The sequence below is a fragment of the Lutra lutra genome, chromosome 7, assembly GCF_902655055.1.
Source record: "Lutra lutra chromosome 7, mLutLut1.2, whole genome shotgun sequence".
NCBI classification, from domain to species: domain Eukaryota; kingdom Metazoa; phylum Chordata; class Mammalia; order Carnivora; family Mustelidae; genus Lutra; species Lutra lutra.
This window is the reverse complement of record NC_062284.1, coordinates 110,155,145-110,174,808: the sequence shown is the minus strand read 5'-3', so window position 1 is coordinate 110,174,808 and position 19,664 is coordinate 110,155,145. Positions and strand designations below refer to the sequence as shown.

General features: G+C 39.3%; 1 protein-coding gene across 2 annotated transcripts in view; it reads right to left on the bottom strand.

Annotated features, from left to right (window-relative positions):
* Window positions 1-19,664, bottom strand: part of RHOJ (ras homolog family member J) — an 82,683-nt gene that overhangs the window by 42,703 nt on the left and 20,316 nt on the right. The window lies entirely within an intron of this gene.

Here is a 19,664-nt window from a genome sequence, read left to right as displayed (position 1 = left end):
ATATTTTAAGAAGCTCACACCGGCTGCTGGCTGCTTTTTGACGGCAGGCAAGAGAGAATAGGGGGCCTGTTTTAGTGGCTGAGGAAGATGGCGGTGGCTTAGCCCGGGTGATGGCAGCAGAGATGTGATGTGTCTGGGGTGGTGAGGGCAAAAGCATGCACAGATGAGTGGCTGGCTGTTGATCTAGAGAACAGTTCTCCCTGAACTTGATTTAATCCTAGATCAATGTCGACTGTTTCTTGACCGATTGACTCTAGCATTTAAGTTAGTTATATGTGCAAATTGAACATCTTTCCTAGGATACACTTCATCTCCAACAAGGTTGTACTTAGAGCCGTGGTCCTCAACCTTGCCCATGCCCTGGGCCAATGCTCACAGGATCCCTGGGGGCTGAGACCTAGGTGTAGATATCTCTGAAACCTCCCCAAATGACCACACTGTGTGGCTGAGATTAAGAACCACTGACTTAGAGCATTTAGATTGATGATGAGGGATAACACGTGGGCTGAGAATTAAATCCGATATATAATGTTGTAAACAAGGTGGAGAATGGTTATAAGCAACTCTACATGGGGAAATTTAATCATGCTCAACAGAGGAAACTAACATCCTTGCAAACACTTTAACTTTCAGTAGCTCTTGTCAAATTTGTCCGAAGCCTTGAACTTATAAATAAAGGTGAATTCTTAGGCACTGCATGAATCGAAGTGTAGGCTAATTGGACATGAAAGGTTTTGCTTCTAAATCACTGCCAGAGGCCAGCAATTTTGAGCATATGGTGGCTTCCTAGTGGTGGTTTTTAACAGAAAAAGTCAGCCTGAATTCTGTTGCTAGGGGAAAGTTTCCCGGGCTTCACACTTGTTAGCCCTCATGGATCAGAAATGATTCATGCATGCACTGAGTCGTGAGTTCCCATCCTCCTGCTAGTTCTTCAGAGGCTATTAGCTCTGTAGGGACAGGGAGTGGAGTGGATGTATCTTGTTTCTTCCAGCACCAATTTCATACATTCCTCCGTTTCCTAAAAATGCCCTGAGAAGCATTATGCAGAGGGCTTTGACTGGTTGCAAGAGTGAGCTGGGGTTACTGTAAGCCTGTCACATATTCTGTATCCCTATTTTGTTGACTGGTTGGGAATTAGCACATGACCCAAATCACACCAATTGGGACCCAGAAGACTAAATTCCAGGTCCTTTACTTGAGCTATAGGACTCCTTCTGGCTAGAAGGGAGTCAGTAAGGAGATACCTCCAGGAGCTACTGGTAGCCATTTAGAACTAGGAAAAGAAATCTGGCAGTGGAATCAGTGTTGAGAAGGCAGGATTGAAAGATGTTGTTTGAGTCATCTATCAGATTTCAATTAAAGCTAAGACCAGGCTGCCTGGGTGGCTCAGTTGGTTAATCCTCTGCCTTTGGCTAAGGTCATGATCCCAGGGTCCTGGGATCCAGTTCCACATCAGGCGTCTTGCTCTGTGGGGGAGTTTGCTTCTCCTTTTCATTTTTCCTCGGTGCTCTCCCAATCTTGCTCTCTCAAATAAATAAATAAAATCTTAAAAAAAAAAAAAAAGCTAGGATTCCTCCTGTAACTCGTAGTGATGCAGGCACTGTATCCCTTGTTCACTGTAGCTCCAGCCGGATAATAAATGTCTATTGAATGAATGAATGGTAAGCAGAGGAGAGAGAGCAAGATTAGGAGAGAAATCAGTATGGAATTTATCTAATTTCATAAGAAATTATATAAAAGGTCATTTTCAAAGACACCAAATCCCATCATTTTTTCTGACTCTGAAATCTCCTTGAATTAGCAAAGTATGGAATTTCCTTCTAATTACCTTACAATGACAAAGTGAGTTAAAATGGAAAAGAGTAGTAATACATAATAATCTGGCCATGAGGTGGATGGGAGGGAGCAAATCCTTTTTCCGTAACACTAGTATCAAGGGGAATCTGACTGAGATTTAATGCATGTAAGTCAGTAAGTTCCCAAGCTGAAGTATTTTATTATTTCCTTAGCTTTACACATGGTTCGCTTCATTAATTGCATTTACCTTGACATAAATTATCAAGATTGTGTCCATAAATGAATTTATAGAGCCACCATATCATGAAAGAAAATGTATTATTCACTGTTTCAATACACTAATCAAAAGATAAATATACCTAGTCAATGATCCACATCATATAATTTGTTACCTTATTGGAGTTATAAGGATACTTTATATGAGGAATCTACCCCATTTCACCTATAACATGTAGGTAAGAAGAAGGCAAAAGGAAAAAAAGATCTCTATGATGACCAGTGATCAAACCAGTGATGATTTTTTACCCAAGGACATATTCAAGTATGAGAGACAATACACTTTTATAAATGAGAAAAAAAGGTAGTTTTGCATTTGCCAATAGAAGCTTATACTAGTGTCTTCCAGGACACTAGGCAATGAAAATTTTCATCATTTCTTCCCTTCATGATTTTTTTTCTCTATTTTTTCCCTAATCACTAGAGAAATCTAGATTCTGGGCAGATGGAAAAGGGGGAAGTAGATAAAATGATAAACGGAAGGTAGGGTCTGCGAAGGTTTTAATCTTAGATCTCATGCTTTGGGAATCCAGGCACACTTGGTGAGCAGGTTCTCACCACCGGGGACATCTCTGTAGAACTAGATGCCCGTTCTAGGATGTCCCCTTCCAAGTCTCCTGCTGAACAGACTTGTTGAGGGTCTAAGGAGCCACTACAACCCTGAGTGTCTACACTGAGAAAACCTCAGTGTATTATTCTGCCAGAGTGTACACAAACTACTCTTTGATCTCTCTACTCCGTTCCTCACTTCATCTAACAATAAGGGCCAAAACCCATCAGTCCCTTGGGAACCTCCCTGATTGGCCCTACTTTCTGATCCCAGCCTTGTTCTCCATCCCCTTCCAGTTCTGTCTCCAGACCTGTGACGTGGAGCTGGGTAGGAACACAGGGAATAGTTAAAGGGAATTAATGAGCCTATTTCAGCTAAGGGCTGACTCTAAAATCTCTTATAAGCCAGTAAACAGATTGTGATCTGAAGTTTGTCCAGCTGAATTTGCAACTTGGAATATAGTCTCCCCACCCCCTCAATGTTTAGGTTTCTAGGCTAGCCCACAATAGCACACACTACAGCTGACTTCTTATGAATTTATATGAAAAGAGTAGTAGAAAGTATTCTCACTCCACATGCTGTTAAACAACAACAAAAAAGTTTTTTAGAACTGTATCTTGAATCTTAGTGGTCAAAGGAAAGCCAGGTGCAGGAAACAGGAGGAGGGAACTAATGGGATTAGTAATAGCTCACAGTCACTGCATACTTGCCATGTGGATGCTATGCTAAGTGCTTTATGTGAATCATCTCATTTAATTTCTCAGTTTAAGAGTGAAGGGAAAAAAAAGTCTCAGGTTATATGATTTCCCCAAGAACACACTAGAAATAAGAGTCAGTACGCTTGTCTAATTTCTAAGCCCAGGCTTTACCCACTCTGTGGTTTTGGTAGAGAGTCTGAAGAAAGCTTCTGGAAACTTACCAGGCTCTTGATCTCACTGGCTTATTATTAAGGCCAATTTTCTTAAACTCAGACTCCTGAGTTTTTTTATTGTATGTCATCATTTTAGCTGACACATGAAATGAGAGAGAAGAGCCTGAAACAGAAAGATTTTGAAGCCTAAGGTGAAAGGCGGGGGTTGAGATGAGTGGAGGGAAGCAAGGACATGAGGAGAAGGAGTGGGGAGTGAGTGCTGGAGAAGGTAATGGGAAACAGGCATGGGGTGAGCCCAGTTGCCTTGGTTGTTGCCAGGAGAGACCTGCAGTCGGGGGAGGGAAGGGTGAGACACTCCTAAGCCGGGTCTTTGAAATGTTAGGAGACCTTGCACTAACTCTGGAACCCCCTCCAGGGTTAGAAAGAGGTCATTAATCTTCTAATAGTAACACCAGCTGCATGGGTAATAAGGGTCAAAATGAGAGTTAGGATCCAAGCCTGTTCGAATTCAAAGCCTGGATTCTAACCACTCCTTTTTGATGTCTCAGATGGTCTGCACTACTGTGTGTGGCTGTGGATGTCTTCTGGGACATCCCTGCCATTGGTGGTTATGGATTTTAGAAGTTTCCCAGACCCTTCAGCTTCTAAGCATTTGGTGAGAAAGAGATCACAGTCCCAGATTTATCCACTGGCCTATGCTCAGGTCAGATTTGGACATCTTAAGAAATATATATATTTTCTAAATATATCCTGTGTGTTAATGCAGCCAATTGAATCTTCTGCCTTTCTTCTCAATGAAGCAAAGCAATCTTGTACTTATTCCCATTATTGAGTTTACACCATGATGACTCCTAGGTAAGACAAAGTGATGCTGAGGAAGACCACGGAAAGTTCTGCTTTATTGCCTTAATGCACCCAGAGTCCTTTAGCACTAGACAGAAACATCTTGGATGTAACATTTCCATAGATGCGATTGAGGACATTTTTGGTTTTTTAGTTATTCAGTGACTTGATATTACTGGATCGATTATCAATAATTGATAAATTATTTACTTTGTTCTTTATGTTTTCAATATTATGCTTTTCCAGAAACTGTTTAAAGGGGGTTACTAAAACAGGTGTAAGATTTTTGTCAAGTGAGGAAATCAGAGTGAAGGAAAATTAATGCAAGAAAAATTAAGCAAAGACAAAGAAAATGTTATTATACAAAATAGTAGTCTAAGCTGTACACAGACTTGTGAGAAGTAGAACCCAAATTTGGTCCTGCCATTTGTGCAGCCAGTGTGAGGGGGTCATGGGACAACTCACAATGTACTTATGATCCATCTTATAGTTAAGGACACTGATGTGCAGAGAGGGTCAGAAAACCCTGGATTTGTATTTAAATTCATGTCTGGCTGACTCCAAGCTCATGCTGTTTTCAGGGAGCCATGCTGCTTTTGTGAATACCGTTATGTGAGTGGACTCAGAGACCAGTTTAAAGCTTTGCTTACTTGAAAGCTCCCTTATTTGTTTAAAATTAATTTTTATGTAGTTTGATGACCTTGGGAAAATGAATTAATGGATTTGAGTCTCAGTTTTCTTGTTTTTAAAACTGGGATCTCAACCTTTAAGGAATTGCTGTAAGGATTAGAGATAATGTGTAGACATCTCACTAATAAAATGCTTGAGCTATGAGAGGTGTTCAAAATGGTGACCGTTATCAATTTCCAAAGCATTTTTGACCAGGCATTTCCTCACTTTGATAACGTCCCTCCTAGTGTTAAAACCTAGAAAGCTAACATTTCTTTTCTTCTTGCAATGTGTGAACTGTCAAGCACTTTTTCTGAGCACCTTGTCTCTCACATATTGCGGGAGCCTGTGAAGTCAGAGCTCTATCATCCTCATCTTTGAGATGAGGAGACGGAAGCTGAGAAGTAAATAAAACTGTTTCAGAAATGATTGTGGTACATGTTGTGGGTAGGAATAGGTGTGTTGATCAATCTGTATTAGTTGTAGGACTTCATCTGTAAAATATGCTAGTCATGATGCCACCCTTTTAGCGACATATCAGAGATGGGCCTGTTGTGCAACTGTGTCAATGACCTCCATTTGTCTTGGAAGAATCTAGGACTCTGACAGCCTAATTCAAAAGAAAACCACTACTCCAAAGTAGTCACTGTTATTGTTCTGTTTCCCATACCATGTCTGAAGGAGTCAAGAGGGAAGCCTTCCTTAATGGCTGAGGAGTTATTTTATGGCAATATTTTTCAGGCTATTCTGGCCATTATTTAGGCAGAATATGGTGGGTGGGTCACCGTGTGGGGCGTTGCATCAAATCCTTTGCCGGTGCATTAGAAATGGCAAGTTTTATGCAAGCATGTTACTCCAAAGAGCAGGAGCACGAAAGGAGCTAGTTTTGGTGCCATGGGTGGATCACTTCAAGACACCAGTTAGTGATGCCATCTGGGTTACCGAGAGACAAACAGGGGGAAAAGTATTTTTCTCTCTGTGGCTTTTAGAAGGGCTTATTCAGATTGGAAGTGGGGAGAGTCTGAAGGCATATTTTATCATTTTTTTCTGCTGGGGGTTTTTCTTCAATTAGTTTTTGGTATAAATTAAAACAATAATGATAAGTTGCAAATACCGTAGTTCTCCACCCTGTCATTTTGAATCCTTCTGTGCTCACAATATACTTTCCAGTGCCCCCTGGAATCTGGCAGGTTCCTTGTATTTGATGATACAGATGACACAGTCCATGCCCTCTATTGATTTGAACTGTAAAACTCAGTAAGAGATGAGTGAGTTTCAAATGAGTTTGAATTATTTTCCAGAGATTTTTTTTAAGGTTTTATTTATTTATTTGTCAGAGAGAGAGAGAGGGAGGGAGACTGCACACAAGGAGGGGGAGCAGCAGGCAGAGGGAGAGGGGGAAGCTCCCTGCTGAGCAGAGACCCAACATGGGGCTCGATCCCAGGGCCCTGTGATCATGACCTGAGGCAAAGGCAGTTGCTTAATGACTAAGCCACCCAGGCGTCCCTACCAGAGATTTTATTTCTATAAAAATACTGCATGCGGCAAACAATTGTGGCCATTTAATTTTAAATCTCTGAGTTACCTCTCTTGTATAACTATAAAACATAACTGCTTGTATAGGTCTGTTGACAGTTGCATTTGGTTTGGATAAGAGCTTATGGATTTTTCTCTCAAAATGACAGTGGAGAATGGCTTACTTAAGGAGAATTATGGCAAAGAAACTTATGGTGATTGCTAATGTGTGCCTTTTCATCAGCACCCAGCTTCTTAAAGTGAGTTTGAGTAACAGGCCAGAGAGAGAAAACGGGTGCTCCTCCCTGTAACATCAGCTCCCAGTAAAACAGCCGAATGACAGCACTCATTCTCACGCTAGAAAAAAGAAAGATATAATGGGACAGAATGCCAAATTCGTAAGGATATTAAAAGCAAATCATGGAACTCCAAAGAAATTGTCTACTTGTCACTGCTTGGTATGCCCCTGCCCCCATCGCTCCCTTCCTCCTGCTTCCACTATTTCCACGTTGCTCCCCTTCCTTTGGGCTTACCACCAAAGGATTTACTTTGCAGTCATTTCCACCAAAAGAGTACGTTTGGTAGAAACCTTTGAGAGGCACTGGTGATTCCACCAGGACCCTTGGATGCACTTGATGGTAATGTAGTCTTCAAGGTGGAATCCTTACACCATGTATTCATTTATCTTCCTAACGTGGAATCTCCTGGCCTGAATATAAGTTAGCTTGGCATTTAGCTACTGAATCAACCAGCACTGGAAGGGTCTGTGCTTCTGCAGACACCGCACAGGCCCCAGGCTGACTTCGCAGCGGGCCCTGGGTGCCCAGCCTGCACTTTGTCCTCTTAAGTTCTTAACAGTGTAACGAACTGCTCTGCAAAGTTAACTGGATATTGATGTCCTTGTCATCTGCAAAGCTGCAGAAAACACATAAAGGTAGTTAATGTGAGTGTCTTTTGCTTGTACTTGCTTTTCTTTACGTCAATAAATCCTAAACCTTCCCTTGAAGTCACCAAAAGCTACTGGCAAGTCATTCCTCTGAATGTGTGCCCAGAGACAAGGGGAATAAGTATTTGTTTAAAATATAAAAATAAAGCCTACAAGTTGGTGATGGGGCTAGAAATCTCTTCCTCTCTTCCTCTTTCTCGCTAGTGATTATGGCTGTATGAAAGACTTGGGAGGATACAAACATGATTTTAGTCCCTGTGTTCCCGGAGAGCTTGGAGGATGGATGATCGATACTATTAGGATGGCGTTGCATTTTTGACTTGCTGTTTAAAATTAACACTTTTTAAAAAAATGCAGACCTCCAATGACTACGGAATGAATGCGTGTATGGTGCAGCCTTCCAAGATCCAAGAGCTGTCCCCTGGGTAGTATTTGCGAGCCACTCTAGGGAACTGATAATAACTGCAAAGGAACTTTTGCTGTGCAGTCTCTGATATCTGGAATTTATATTAATCATTACTTCTCATGACTGCTCTGGGAAGAAAGCAAGTGAAATATTGACGGAAGACTTGCCATGTGTTGAATTTGAAATCAAAAGCTTTCACAAATGGGAAAGCAAATACATTGGAATCCTGTTTTAAATGTCTTTGATGATCTGTGGGGATTTTTTTGTTTTTGTTTTGTTTTGTTTTGCTTTGCTTGTGTGTTTTTAAGTAAACTCTGCCCCCAACTTGGGGCTCGAGCTTAGAGCTGGGAAATCAAGAGTCACATGCCCTTCCAACTGAGCCAGCCAGGCACCCCTTAAATATCTTACTTACTTTAAGTATGTTGGATAATTTTCTTTCAAAAATCTAATTTCATGAAAACCCTTATATAACTTGATTTCATTATGTTCTTACTTATTCTGTAAAGTCAGTAGGTATTTACACAGTGTTCACTGTGAGACTTAATAACAAGATTATAAGGTGGTCCTATAGTTTGTGGGCTTGGTTGTTTTTCTTGACATTTTGAGCTGGGCATCCATCATCTCCTTCCCTCCCTTACTGCTTTTGTCATGTATTCAATGTAAATATTCCAGTATCTTTCTATTTACTCACGATTTCTCTTCTCCTGCCTAAAGCTTTCCACATCTTTAGCCATATCTTTTTTTTTTCCTCTGAGATCAATCAACCTGCAAATATTTTATATTGTTGCTGTAACAGGCTTTGGAGGAATTAAGCTATAATTCCTAAAGGAATGGGGAAGATTTCTGTCCAAACTGCTCCATGTAACAACTAGTAGAGTAATATTTCATGCCAAAAAGTACTTAATGGTTTTGATGACAGTAATAAATAATTACATTAGAAAAGAATAGGATCTTTACTCTCTATCTTTTAAACACAAGGAAACTTAGACTATTCCAGAAAGAAAGTATATTCTCTTATTAAGACTTTTTATGTTTTTGTTTGATCATGAGTCACCTCCCAGCCTTTGCTTTTTTCTGTGAACCAAATCCAACTCCTTTAGGGTTTTGTCATGAGCCTTATTTTTGATAATATAAATTATTCAACTTATCGCTCCACCATATTCTCAGAGTATTTAATGTACAGAATAAAATATAAAAGGCCATGACAATTTATAAAGGCAGTGCAGGTGAGGGCCATTGCCCCTGAGGATTAGAAGTAGTGGGATTCAGATAGCCACAAAGGTTTCTATTTCAGTTTTTCAGAATTTCATCTCTGGTCTTTATCCTGGAATTGACTTGCATGATGACCCTTTCCACCGCTCTTAAGTCCAGAAAGTGTAACACATGGATTGGTGAAGAACCTTCTGTTTCTCTTCCTCTGCTCATCTTGAGAGAAGTCGGCTTTCATGTAATTTTGTCCTACAAGTAGATAGCTGTAACCATCACAGAATTACAGCCCAGGCATGCTGACCTGACTCTCTTAACCCCTGAAATGCAGAAGAAACTCCTGACAGGGGCAGTCGGTCAGTCATGTCAGGGTCTGACAACTAAATGAGTGGTTCTGGGCAAAGCAACTTTCAGAAACAACTTGAGGCCATTTTAATTTCCCAAAGATATCAGTAAAATTATTTGAACTGCTGACTTCTGATGTTCTAGAATGACGCAGGACCACAACGGGTCTATGAGGCCCACCTGAAGTCTCCCTGGTAATAAGGGTCAAATTTGTTGGATGAACTCTCATTTCAGTTTCCACTTTAAAATGATTTATTGTAAAAAAAAAAGATTTATTGTTCATTCAAATAAGCTATGTTTAGCAGTATTTAATGACGTAGAAAGGTCACAGTATGGGTTTGCAGCACCCAGCACCTAGCCTAGGGTGTGATAAGGCAGTGTGGTTTTACCATTATGAGCATGGGTATAGGATGTCAGCTCTGCTTACTGGCTCATAGATGATACAACTGGGCACATTTCTTAATTGTCTTGCATTGTTCTCATCTCCAGAAATGGAGAAATCACAGTTGCCTCCCAGGATCACCATGAAGATGTACTGATAAATACGAAAGTTCTCTTCATGGTTCCTGAAGCATGAATGGCGTGCCATCAATTCCATGCTGACTGTGTTATTGTCCTAAGCATGACTATAAGTACACAGCTTGAGACTTTCCCCGACCCTGATTTTTGGAAAGCTAACTTTAACCACCATGGTGATGATGTCTGTTGCTTTAACTAATTTTTTTTTTGAAGATTTTATTTATTTATTAGACAGAGATCACAAGTAGGCCGAGAGGCAGAGAGAGAAAGGAAGACAAGCAGGCTCCCTGCCGAGCAGAGAGCCCGATGCAGCGCTCGATCCCAGAACCCCAGGATCACGACCTGAGCCGAATGCAGAGGCTTTAACCAACTGAGCCACCCAGGTGCCCTGCTTTAACTAATTTAACCAATTGTATAACTTCCTAAACACGACCTAGTCTGAACTAGACCTGAGTGAAACAAAGACACAAGCAAGCAAAGTATAGGAGTTACCTTTAATACCTCTAAGATGAATCTGACTTCAGCTTTCTGAATATACCTGAACTCTATACCCACCCATCTCCATCCCCCATTCCCCATCTCTCACTTAGGAGTTACCAAGAAAAAAATTTTTCCATGAAAGATTTGCTAAGTTAGGCCATGATCTGCTGGTGGCAACCAAGGCCAAGAGGAGAACCCATTATAGGAAGTCTAAAGTGTGTTGAATGTGGTCTGAATCTCGCCAGTGCTTGGCATCAGGGCAAAGCCAGGTTCACGTGGCAAGGAGAATGCCTCTGACGCCCAAGTTGTACTTACTACAGAATGACAAGCACATAAGAGATCCCTTGATCTCACTGTGCTGAGCTAACAAGACCAGGTGTGATGGAGATGGTCCGATGATACACATCAATTAATTCAGCCTCACCTTCAAATACAGTCGAATTTCATGAGAAAATCTGACTTAAAAAATGAGTACCTAAATTTTCATCAGCATTTCTCAATTCTAGCTCTTTTTTTTCCTCTACATTTAGATACTATTTGGAAAACTGAACAAGAAATTACCCTTTGAAGCCATGATTATTTATTTATTTATTTTTTAAGATTTTATTTATTTATTTGTCAGAGTGAGCACAGGCAGACAGAGTGGCAGGTAGAGGCAGACGGAGAAGTAGGCTCCCCCTGAGCAAGGAGCCCGATGTGGGACCCGATCCCAGGACCCTGGATTCATGACCTGAGCCGAAGACAGCGGCTTAACCAACTGAGCCACCCAGGCGTCCCTGAAGCCATGATTAAACGGAAACCTAACAAGAATGTTATTGGAGTTTTTGACTAATAGCTAATAGAATGCTGTGTCCCACACCACTCTCCTGCTGTTGGCCTAAGGGAGACCAGGAGCATTTCAGAAATCATACTGACCACCAAGAGCAGATGTATTTTAATATTTAAAATTAAATTTTCCAGGGATTGGTATTGATCTGACTGATATTGAATACCAGGGAGTGGTACTGAAGTATTCATACTGTTTCAAGTGCCGTGTAGAGCACTTGGAAATGAAAGACAATTATCTTTTTATGTTTGAAGGTTTTTTCTCATGGGATAAATTGAGCTGGTTAATGTTTTGTCAAATCATACTTTCTAGGCTATGTCATTTTATTTCCTGCTAGCATCAAGCTTTTTTTTAACATTTGAGAAACTGATTTTTTTCTCTTGCTCTTTTCTCTTATTTCTATAGGCAAATTATATCTCGTAAAATATCCTCTTTTGTCAGCTCGGGATCGGTTGACATAACGTTTCCCATAGTGTGTGTGTGTTTCAAAATTCTTTGTAAAAAGAGAGAATTCTGGAACCTTCAATGCTTCTTGGCCCCGAGAGAACATTCCGTGCCACATACAGACATTGGAAAGAATATCCCAAAAGGTATTTAGTTGGATCATTTACCATCTTGGTTCACATAGCAGGTTTTGTTGACGAGACTTTGTTCAAATCAAAGGGACCATGCCAAGTGATTGACGACCCCTGTAGACTCTCCTAGAGCCTTCAGCCTTTCTTGGAACTTGCTAGCCATTTAAGAGTCTTTCTGGAGCCAGGGTAAGGAGATTGGAGGTAGAAGGGGAGATGTGATATATGTAGAAAAATGCAGAAACAACTTAAAGTCTTTGTGAGAACTGCTTTTAGCTTTCAGAACGTTGAAATAATGAAATGTATTTATAAAGGAGAATTTCTTCCATGTGTCCCACATGACATTTTTTTTCCCTGGGAAATGTCTATCCAAGCAAAAAAATTATTTGTTAAAAAAAGTAATGAATTTGCATTTTGACATTTCCTCTCTGGGAGAAAATAATGCTAACTCCAGGTCTTTTGGGAGGTTCTAGAGTAGGATTAATTAATTGAATCTTCTGATTTAAATACAATTCCAGAGTTAATCAGAAACAGGCGCTGCCATCTCTGTATCAGTTCCAACAGCAGACTTATATTTATTTTTTATTTTTTTTAAAGATTTTATTTATTTGACAGAGAGAGACTCAGTGAGACAGGGAACACAAGCAGGGGGAGTTGGAGAGGGAGAAGCAGGCTTCCCACCAAGCAGGGAACCCTGTGTGGGGCTCGATTTGGGGCTCAATGCAGGGCTTGATCCCAGGACTCTGAGATCATGATCTGAGCCAAAGGCAGACTTCTTAATGACTCAGCCATCCAGGCACCTCAGACTTATGTTTAACTGAACTTACTATCTCAATTTGAAAAAAATGTATGTGGCAGTGCAGGGCACAACTATGATTAAAAAAAACAAAAACAACTTTCTTCAAAGTGGATTTTATCCTGATTTTTTGTTTTGAAAATTTGGAAACATACAGAAAAGTTGAAAGAATGATAAGAACACACTCTCCCTCCCGGCCTAGATTCAATAATGTGAGCGTTTTACTGTGTATGCTATCTCCATGTTTATGATGCATGCAGGTTTTCTCCCTGAACCCCCTGAATTGCAGACATATGGGTGACATTTGACTCATAAGCACTTTAGCAAAAATAAGGACATCTCCTCCCAAATCACAATTCTGTTATTGTATGTAAGAAAATTAACATTAGTTTCATAACTAATCTAAATTATTACATATTAAAATGTCCTTCGTTGCCCACAACATATCTTCAGTAGCTTTTTTTTTTTCTTTTTTTGAAGTCAGGTTCCAATCAGGTTAAAACACAGTTTAATCAAGAGCAGTCTCTCCTTTTTCCCTCCCTACATTGCTTTTCTTTCTTTCTTTCTTTATTTTGAAGAATCCAGACCAGTTTGCCTATGGAATGTATCATATTTGAAACTACTAATAGTTTTGATATCCCTTCTGATCATTTAGAATCACAAAAACAGCAGTCCAAGAACTTAGTTTAATGTATTGGTAAACGAGAGTTACCAAAAAACTCTTATCTTAGTATAGAAGCCTCGGGAGATTTAGATTAGAGTAAATTTGGCAGGAAACAAAATAGTATTTTGGGATCACAATGTTTCTAAGTTTACTGGTTTTTAAATATTCTAAAGTCAAAAGAGAGGGAAATGATTTCTTTAGCGGGCCAGCTTTCTTCAGTGGATATGTTTAGCAAATGGCGGGGAATGGCGGTTTGCAGCTCACAGGAGAAATTGCCATTAGAGAAAACGAAGTTGTTTGTGTAACAGTGTGGCTTGGGAACTGTGGGCACAGGAGACTTCACATTTCCTTCCACATGTACAAGTTTATATATGTTTTTAAGAAAAGATACATGTGAAAAGTGAGATGTGAGAAAAACCATCTTCTTTTTGTGGTTTATTTAGTCTCTTCACATATGGAAGTATATATAATTATAAGTGTGTATATGCACTGCATATCTATATTGTTTAGATCTGAACAGCCAGAAAACAGCAGTACTGTTACTAATACAAATAAAGTCTATCTCTTTGGAATCAGGTATTTTATATTGACGTGAAAGGGGGGTTCGTAAGAAATGTTGGCAATGTTCAAATAACCTCTTTAGTTCCCTTTTCTCATTTACTGACAGAATTATTTAGCACTTACAATGTACCAGGTGTTATACTTGAGGCAGGAATGCGAGATGAAAAAAAGAACATGATTCCTCTCCTTGAGGGATCCCAGTCTACGGGGAGGAGGCAGAAATGTACTAAGTTATAGCTGTACGAGACTTGGTATAATAAAGGGACATACAAGGTGCTATGTGCTTGACCCACAGCAGAAACTCAAAAAATATATATTTTTAAAATAAGTAGATGAATGAAGGAATCATAGAGTAGGAATCATCTAGTGATTCCTAGAACTGGAGAAATAAAAGATTATAAGGAGGAGGTAAAGTTTAAGCTGTGTCTTAAAGGCTGTACAGGAGTTTTCCAGAAGACAAGGATGGTTGAACATACCAGGTGGCTGGTACAAACATGGGAGGAAGAGTAGTTCCGTTGGTCCAATGTCAGGGTTCCCATAGAGTGGTGGTGGGGGATGTGGTTGAAAAGTGGTCAGAGCATGGACAATGAAGAATAGACAACTCTATTCTAGAAATGGTTGGGGGCCAGTGAAGGATCTTGAGTAGAAAATTGATGTATTTGGATTTTCTTTTTTAAACCTTTCTGATGGTGGCAGAGAATGAACTGAAGGAGGAAAGAAAGAACTGATTAAGAAGCTTTTATAATAATCCCCGGAAAAGACAATGAATAAATCAGTGACAGGAGGAACAGAGATGAGGACAGATTGAAGAGTAATTTGGCCTAGTAGTCGGTTGTTACTGTAGTTATTAGATAGGACTCTACATATGCATTTAGTAACTGAGAACTTTGATAAATTTTTAATAAGAGTTAGAAATGAAAATGTCCCTCATGTTATTTTAGTCTTTAGCTACTATACAGTTTCTGTTAAACTTTTATAAGCAAAGAGATCTTCACTTTTTTTCCCAGTCCTGATTATTTTTACAGCTTTTAAAATTGAGATATCATTCACATACCACATAATTTATCCATTCAAAGTGTATAGTTCTGTGGTTTTTTCAGTATAATCACAGTTGTGCAGCTATCACCACAATCAATTTGAATGATTTTCATCACTCCCGAAAGAAACCTTGTATCCGTTAGCAGTCACTCCCCATTCACTCATTTCTCCAGTCCCTGGAAACCACTAATTTACTTTCTGTCCCTATGGATGTGCCTTTGCTGGGCACTCCGTAAAACAAAATCCTACAGTATGTTATCTTTCGTGATTGGCTATGACCTTCAGTTTTGCTCACCATTAGAGCCAGGGAATTGGGAGGGGACTAAGAAATGGAGAAATCCTTTGAGAATCTGAGTTCAGATTGTAGAGTCCAGACAAGGGATAGTTAGTTGTTCAGAGCTCTGTAAGAGGCCAGATAGAGACCAAAAAAAATTTTTTTTTCAGTAATGATGCTACTTCTAAATTATCATTAAAATACATAATAATGTTTCCATGCATTAAACGCTTGTTAGATGCTTTATGTACATAGCTCATCTATTCCTTACAACATATTTATGAGGTAGTATTTCACTTTTTTACAGGGAAAGAAATTAAAGATTGGGCAAGAGGTTACCTATTTTGTATCTCACTTTGAGCTCCAAAGCCATGCTCTTAATTACTGTTGGAGAAGATGAAGCACCCTATTTTTTAAAATCTCCGGGTAAATTTTTCATTTCTTTTTTATATGCCGCTTTTCATGATCTTTACATTTTCCTCGACTTGGAATAGCTCACCTATCCTTTGGCTATTGGCCTCACATTTTGAAGCTTTAGGAAAACACATTAGAGGAATGGATAAAGAGGTTGTAGCATACACACACACACACACACACACACATACACAAGGAGTATTACTCAGTCATAACAAATAGTATCTTTCCATTTGTGACAACATGGATGGACTTAGAGGGTATAATACTTGGTGAAATAAGTCAAACAGAGAAAGACAAATGTAATATGATTTCACCTGTGTGTGGAATCTCATAAACAAAACAAGTGAACAAACAAAAAGTGGGAGGTACAGGCTTCTAGTTATGCAATGAATAGGTCACAGGGATAAAAGGTACAGCATAAGGAACATAGTCAATGGTGTGTAATAGTGTATGGTGGCAGACGGTAGCTACGCTTGTGGTGGGCACGACATACTATATGGATTTCTCAGATCATTATGGTGTACACCTGACAGTAATGTGATACTCTGTGTTGGCTACACTTCAATTAAAAGAGAAAATAATAGCAACCAAAGATACTATCTAAATTTTTTAAAATAAGCACAATGGGCATAGTGTATCACAGAAGTGTAAAACTTCAGTAGAGGACTATGGAATAAATATTGCAACAAACAAGAAAAAAGAAAACATACATAAAAATATGTCTTTCTTAAGAGATGGTAGGACTAAGAATCTCCCAATTTCCCCATCCTTAGATGGCTTTGGGAGAAAGCTTCATTGTGAAGGTGGGTCAGGGTGATTCCTGTTTAATCACTCAGCCAAATGGATAAGACTCACTACTTGAAAAATACAGGCATTTATATAATTATTATGATTACAGAAATCACATTTTATTTATTATTTCTTCTCAATGTTTTGTGAAAAACATGATAATCTGATTCAATGTTAAACCAACTCTGGTTTATTGTTTGGATGTGGACTGTGCCACGAAGACCCCACGGGGGTCAACTATGCATCAGCTGTCAGCTCTATATTCTAGCAAACTTGAGTCAAGTGGTTCTGAGAAATAGCTTGTCTTTATTTTCTTTCTTTCCCACTCCCCAGGTACTCTAATTTACATTTCTCCCTTGTGCTGTTGTCTAAATCTCCCTTGAGATTATTGTATCAGCCAAGTTTAGTTTTGGGAAGGTGAGATGGCTTTTCCCATCTTGAATTTAAATTTAACAAGCACTTGTGAAAATTAACCTTTTCAGGTATCAGAAGTTCTGGGAGGAAGGTATGTGTGAATGCTGCAGAATGTAGGAATTTACTTGAGGCTGTCACTTACGATTCTCTGGTTGAAGATGATTTGATGAGACCACAGTATGGGGGAGGATTTATCAAGGAAAATAAAATGCAGTTTTTGGAGGGACCCCAGAAAGATGTTTCATGGGATCCACTGCCTCAGGCATCGCAGTATCCTAGGCACTCAAGGACCATGAGTCTGTTCTCTTTATAAAGAGATCTTCATATACGTGACTTCATAAATCCTGTCCTCATTTCAATGTCTTATGAACAAATCAGAGTATATTGAGTTAGTCTATGGAGACTTTGTGTTATTTACTCTTTCCTAAATGTTGGAAACTGACCATAGTCAGGGAAAATCCAGTCTGTGAGGTCAGCTGTTATGGAAAAACAAAGAAATTGGGACACATATCTCTCCCACATCAACAAAAACAACAATAGCATTTATTCACCACTGGTAAATATACTGACACATTGGCTCAGTTAATCTTCATATGTCCCACATGAAGTAAGTCCCATTATATCTTTGTTTGACACATAAAGAAACTATAGATTATAGAGTTAAATAACTTGGCCAAAACCAAAATGACCACAGAATGATAGAGCTATGTGTCTAATTTAGGTACGTTTGATCGAAAGCACATCTTCTTTTGTTTTTAAAAGAATTTATTTTTTTAATTTTTATTTATTTTTAAAAAAAGACTTTATTTATTTATTTGTCAGAGAGAGAGAGAGAAAGAGCGAGTGAGCGCACAAGCAGGCAGAGGCTTAGAGAGAAGCAGGCTCCCCGCCGAGCAAGGAGCCCGATGCAGGACTCAATTCCAGGACCCTGGGATCATGACCCCGAGCCAAAGGCAGTGGCTCAACTGACCAAGCCACCCCGGCATCCCTAAAAGAATTTATTTTTAAGTAACCTCTACACCCAATGTGGGGCACAACCCTGAGACTGAGTCGTGTGCTCCACTGCCCGAGCCAGCCAGGCATCCTGAAAACACATCTTCTTGACCATTCTGTATGTATATGCATCCATTCCTAACATGGCTATGCAACATAATGATATGTTACATTTTGCAGAAACATAGCTAGTTCTTTGCCCACATAACCAAAAAGAAGATAGTTCGAGCATGTCATGTTATAAAGAAAGTAATTTTTAAAAGAAGATAGTTCGAGCATGTCATGTTATAAAGAAAGTAATTTTTAAAAAAGTATCTTATTTTTTAATTTTATTTTGAGAGAGAGTGCATGAGTGGGGGACAGGGCAGAGGGAGAGAGAGAGAATCCTCAGTAGACTCTGTGCGGAGCATGGAGCCCAACTTGGGACCTGATCCCAAGACACTGAGATTATGACCTGAGCTGAAATCAAGAGTCTAACACTCAACTGACTGAGCCACCCAGGTGCCCCTAAGAAAGTAATTTTGATTTGACTAGCTGTTAATGTCACCCAGCAAGATGGTTGGATTCACTGGATTATGGAACTGGTCAACTTCTCTGTGCCACACACACTCTGCCTCATGATGGTGGAGGGACATATTTATAGAAGAAGGGGAGGAATTGACAATGGTTATCTTTGGAGGTTATCATACCATCAATTCCTTATTTTGCTGTTGTTATTAAATCAATTTTTGTTATTAATTTTTATAATGCTTTGTCAATCTCCATGAAGATGACCATACTAATTTTCTCCCTAGACCTATTGATGCGATGAATTTTATGGTTTTTTTTTTTTTTAAGATTTCATTTATTTATATGTCGGGGGCCGGGGGAGAGAGAGAGTGCACGCACACAAATGGGGAACGGCAGGCAGAGGGAGAAGTAGGCTCCTCACTGAGCAAGGACCTGATCTGGAACTTAGTCCCAAGATCCTGGGATCATGACCTGAGCCAAAGGCAGATGTTTAACTGACTAGGTCACTCAGCGTCCCTGATGAATTTTATGAATAGACTTTCTAATTTTGAACTATCCTTAAATACTTGGAATAAATCCCTCTTGAACATGTCTTTATCTGTATGATTCTTCATGAGATCCTTAGCTTCTGGGATCTGAACCACATCTACGGAGGCTTGTAAAACCCTCCAATTACTCTCTTTTTTGCACTTCTTTATATACATGGGATGTAGTTTTTTTCTTTTCTAGTGTGTCCCTCAGCTTAAAAAGTATATTTTTGTTTGCAGTTTTGGGACTTGTTACCACTGGACTGTGTCTCCTCAGCTTCTTTCTACTTCCTTCCTTTGTTTCTTCAGTGAGTTCTGTTGTCCTGGTCATCCTTTTAAAAGTATTTTGGAATTTATGTCCTAGTTTTACTGGAAACAGCTTATGTTTTTGTTTTCCATTTTTCTTTTGGATGATTTTCAGGAAGAGAAAACTGAAATCATGGTCATATCAGAAGCCCTGATAGGGAAACAGAAAATTTTTACAGATGTAAATATACAAGTATTAAATTGATTTTCACAAGCTCTCAATAGGCATTTTAGAGTTGAAATTGAGAAGTGAAAGGTTTCATTATTTATGAAAATATGGATGAGATTATTTTAAGTTACTTTTTAAATCTTCTTTTCTTTGGTAGCAAATACAGCTGTCTCATGGAAAGCTTGAGGCAATTTATATTGCTCCAAGGGCAAAGTTTTCTCCCCTATCAACTCCCAATTGTATCTTAAAAATGTATAAATTATAGATGTTTAACTGATAAGGATTGTTTAAGTGACAGTTGGGTGCAATTAGGGAAAATGCTTTTCCTTGAAGATTAACCTCAATCACTTCCCAAATTGTGAGGGTCTGAAGAACAAGTCTGAGA